The sequence below is a fragment of the Suricata suricatta genome, chromosome 5 (genome assembly GCF_006229205.1).
Source record: "Suricata suricatta isolate VVHF042 chromosome 5, meerkat_22Aug2017_6uvM2_HiC, whole genome shotgun sequence".
NCBI lineage: Eukaryota > Metazoa > Chordata > Mammalia > Carnivora > Herpestidae > Suricata > Suricata suricatta.
The window spans coordinates 119,011,595-119,016,705 of NC_043704.1; the positions used below are offsets into that span (position 1 = coordinate 119,011,595).

General features: G+C 40.7%; 1 pseudogene; it reads right to left on the bottom strand.

Annotated features, from left to right (window-relative positions):
* Positions 1-495: 495 nt before the first annotated feature.
* On the bottom strand, positions 496-1,119 carry LOC115292812 (annotated as a pseudogene).
* Positions 1,120-5,111: the final 3,992 nt, after the last annotated feature.

The following is a 5,111-nucleotide window of genomic DNA, read 5'->3' on the forward strand; positions in this document are numbered from 1 at the left end:
GATTCCTTCAGTACGTCGTCCTCAAAGCCTCGAGGATGAGCAGGAGCATCATCCATAACCAGCAAGGCTTGGAGTGGCAGATTCTTTTCTAAAAGGTATTTCTTCTCTGCAGGACCAAAGACCTCGTTGATCCACTCAGCGAACAAGATACGAGTGGCCCAAACCTTGCTGTCAGACCGCCACATAATATTTAACTGTCTCTTCTACACCTTGCATTTCTTGAAGGCTTGTGGGTTCTCAGAGTGATATACGATCAAGGGCTTGAGTTTGAAATCCCTGCTCGCATTAGCACAAAACAAGTGGGTGAGGTGGTCTTCCATGGGCTTGTGACTGGGCATTACATTCTCTTCTTCTGTAATGTAGGTCCTCTTTGGCACCTCTTTCCCAAAAAATCCCTGTTTCATCATATTTATTTATTTATTTATTTATTTATTATTTTTTTTTACTGGGCAGAATAAACACCTTTATTACATGACCGAAGGAAGAAAGGAAGATTTATTTGCCTTTCTGGGCTTTGATTTTCCTCAGATAGAACTCTAGCTCCTTGCCCTCCAGCACATAGCCATTTGCTTGGCCACACTGGCCTGGTCTTGAAGCGATGCATGCAAGCAGCTTCCCTGCTGGAACTGCTCATCCAGGAGACGGCTGATTGTGGCATCCTTTTTTCCTTTCATCGTATTTCTTCTGAATTTTCTTTGATTGTTTTTTGTTTAAAATCTCTTCCTCCTCAGGAGTCGGCTTGGCCCCCTTCTTGCGGCCCAGGGGCAGTGCATAGTGGGACTTGTACACTGCCGGCAGGGCGTGCTGTCAACCAGCGCGAGGCAGTTCTTCACCAGGGTCTTGGTGCGGACCAGTTCGTTGTTGGATGCATTGTAGACAGCATCAGTAATCCTTGTTTTGCGCGTACAACACCCAGAGCCCCAGGGGAAGTTCCCCACGTCCAGCTTCAAGGCACAGGACTTACTGCCTCCCCGAACCCGGACTGTGTGTCTACGGCGGGGGCCAATCTTAGTGTTGGCAGCCGGGTGTCCCCGCTCATACTTCCGCTTCTCGTGGCAGGGCTTTCTCTTGCCCCCGGTCTTGCGGCGCCTGTGCCAGTTGTCCCGAGAGATGCCCATCACTCTCGGCGCGAGCTGCGAGAGAGAAAACGCAAAGCCTCATGGTCCGGTTTGTAAAACGCAGCCCCCGTTTCATCATTTTTGAAAACTTGCTCCGGCAGGTAACATTTGGAAACCATGAGCTTTGGGAACTTGGTAGCAAATGCCTCAGCTGCCTTAGCATCCAAACTGGCAGCCTCTCCGTGTCTCACAACATTATGAATGCCACTTCTCTTAAAGTTATCAAATCATTTCCTGCTTGCCTTGAAGCCTTCTTCGTTTTCTGTAGACATAGCTGGCCGGTCAGGAGGCCGGGGTAGGAGGCCTTTGCTTTCCCACAGATAAGTTCTTGGTCATAGTGTCACTTGCTAGTTGCTTCTCATTTATCCAAACCAGAAGCCACTTTTGTACATCTTCCAGCACACGTGGCTGTTGCTTTGATATTTGCGTCACTCCCTTTGCTGCATCTAGCCCCCTTATTTCTTTTTTCTTAATATTGTGCAAATGGTCAATAAGAGTCTTATAAACTCTTGCAATTTTGGCCACTCACATACCTTGTTTGTACTTCTCAATGATTTCCTTCTTAGTTTCCACTATAATCACCTTCATCTTCTTACCACCTTTCTCTTCAGCCTTTTTTGGCATGGGGCCATTGTATACATTCACATGGATGTTGACTACAGTATTGTATTAAACTCTTAACCATATACCATATGTAATGTAGCTGACAATGAGGAAGCAGAGGCCTGGGTCTATAGAATGGAGTAGATCATTCCTAAGCTTACTCTTGTATTGAAAACCCCAAGACTGTCCATAGGTGCTTTGAAGTGACAAAAAATACACTGGTACAAATTATGGGCACCTGCCAATGTTCTGAAAAAAATCACTGATTTCGGCTAAACGCTGTGACTGCGCATTTGAACATGGGTATGATCACGCACAATCTCGCTGTGAGAGAGAAGAACCATTGGCTCCGTTATTGGCTCGGTTATGATCATGTGACATCCGCACCACATACTATTTGTATTGCAAGACATCACTTGAAATCTTTGCTATTGGGTTGTCTTTACTGTTATAATCTTCCTAGTATTTATTGATTTTTGTTTTCCTGCATTTATTGTGTTGCTGTACATTAGTTAAATTCAATTGTAACTTAATATTGGTTTTTTTTTTTAAAGTTTATTTGTTTTGAGAAAAAGAGAGACAGAGAGAATACAAGCAGGTTGGGGCAGAGTGAAGGAAAGACAAAATCCCAAGCAGGCTCCACACCGTCAGCACAAAGCCCAATGCTGGGCTCAGACTTAGGAACTGTGAGATCGTGACCTGAGCCAAGATCAGAAGTGAGACACCTGACCCACCGTGACCCCCCGGGTGCCCCTGTCGGTTCTGTTCTTACCTGGTTTTGGTGTAAAGGTTATGCTGACCTCATCAAATAAGGCACTGTTTGGAAGAGAATTCTTTGGAAGACAATGTGTATTCCTTCATTTGGAGGGGGGCTGGTTTCCATATATGCCTCTTAGATCAAACTTACTGACTGTATTGATGAAATTTCATGTCTATTTGGTTCATCATTTCTAAGAGCTATGTTAAAATTGCCTTATATAATTGTAGATTTCTCCTTGTACGTTTTGTCATTTTTTGCCTTAACATTTGTAAACTATGTCATAAAATATTTTGAAATTTAGAGTATTTGTGTTCCTGCTGAAAAGAACCTTTAATCATACATCCTCTCTATCCTCTGTAATGCTCTTACTATAAAGACCATTTGTCTATTTATAGAGTCACATTGTCTTTCTGTTTTTATTCTGTTACTTTCTCTAAAGGTATGCTTTTGGCATGTCTCTTTCAAAGAGCAGTTGGGTTTTGTTTTGCTTTTTGTTGTTTATTTTAGACCCAGTGTGACAGTCTTTTAACTAATGAGTGTACTTATGTATTTTTGTTTTTCTACCATCTATGCTGCCTTTTCTGTGCTGCTTCTTATGTTCTCCTTTCCTACGTGCTTTTGATTATTCTTTTATACTTTACATTTTTAGTGAGCACATTAATTTACCATAGTATTTCCTAAACAATACCAGGCCCTTAGAGTTATAATTCTGATCAAGCTTCTTTCTCCTTCCGTTATTGTTGTCCAGACTGTATTTCCTCCTGTTCCTTCCCACCCTCAACCTTTTCATCTTTTAAAATTATTCACTAGAGCTGTTGTACAGATGATATTTGTTTATATATGCTCCTTTTTTATTCTTTTGTTACTCTTTCTTGAATTTTTTTTGTGGTTTCAGTTTAGTTTCCATTTTCTTGAAATATATTTTTTGGATATCTCTTTATTGAATGTCTACTGATGGTGAACTCACTGAATATGCATTTACTTCACCCTTATTTTTGAAAAGTAGTTTAAAATTCTAGTTTGCTATTATTTTCTTTTAGTTGGCACCTGGAGGATTTACTTCACAGTGTTTATTTTATTTTATTTTAGTGTTTTTGCTTTTAATGTTGTTGAGAAGTCTGCTGCTGCAGTCTGATTGTCATTTCTTTGTAGATAATCTGTTTTTCTCTCTGCCTGATTTTTTCCCCCAGGGTTTTTTTTTTTTATTGTGGTTAAGTGCACAAACATGAAGTTTACTATCTTAACTATTATTTTTAAGTTTATTTATTTTGAGAGAGAGCAAGCAAGAGAGGGGCAGACAAAGGGAGAGAGAAAATTCCAAGCACACTCCGCACTGTCAGCGCAGAGCCCAATGTGGGGCTCAAGCCCAGGAGGTACGAGATCACAACCTGAGCTGAAGTCAGACCGTAACCGACTGAGGCACCCGGGTGCTGCACTTACCATTTTTAAGTGTACAATTCAGTGTTAAGTACATTTATATTGTTGTGTTACTGTTACCACCATCTCCAAACTCTGCCTTCATTAATCAGTAACCCCTTTTTCTCCCCTCCCCTCAGCCCCTGACAACCACCATTCCACTTTCTAGGATTTTGACTACTCTCAGTGGTCCATGTAAGTTAAATAAGTAGAATTATACAGTATTTGTCTTTTTCTGACTGGCTTATTTCACTTGGTATCATGTCCTCAGCGTTCCATGTTCTAGCAAATGTCAGAATTTCCTTCCTTTTTAAGGCTGAATAATATTAATATTCTTTTGTGCGAATATATGACGTTTTGCTTGTCTGTTTGTTAATGGATACTTTGCTTTCTTCCACTTTTAGCCACTGTGAATAATGTTGCTGTGAACATGGGTGTACAAGTATCTCTCTGAGACCCTGCTTTCAGTTCTTTGGAGTGTACTTTCAAAAGTGGAATTGCTGGATCACATAATCCTGTTCTTAATTCTTTGAGGAACTTCCGTACTGTTTTCCACAGAGACTTTACCATTTTATCTTCCCACCAGTAGTGCACAAGGGTTCCAGTTCTTTTGTATCCTCACAACACTTTTTTATTTTCTTTCTTTTTTTAAAAAAATTAAAAAAAATATTTTATTTATTTTTGAGAGAAAGAGAGACAGCTGATCAGGGGAGGGGCAGAGAGAGAGGAGACGCAGAATCCAAAGACAGGCTCCAAACTCTGCCTTCAGCACAGAACCCGACGCAGGGCTCGAACCCACGAACCATGAGATCATGACCTGAGCCGAAGTCAGACACTTAACCGACTGAGCCACCCAAGCTCCCCTCTTTAATTATTTTGATAGTAGTCACCCTAATGGGTATGAGGTGGTACCTCACTGTGGTTTTATTTTGCATTTCTTTAATGATTAGTTATGTTGAGTGTCTTTTCATGAGTTTGTTGACAATTTATGTATCTTCTTTGGAGGTTTGTTCAAGTCCTTTGTCTCTTTGTTAATCAGGTTGTTTCATTGTTGTTATTGTTGTTGAGTTTTAGGTGTTCTCTGTGTTTTGGATATTGATCCTTATCAGATACATGATTTTCAAATATTTTCTCCCATTCTGAGGGTGGCCTATTTACTTTGTGGGTAGTGTTTTTTGATGCACAAAATTTAAAAGTTTTCATGAAATCCTGTT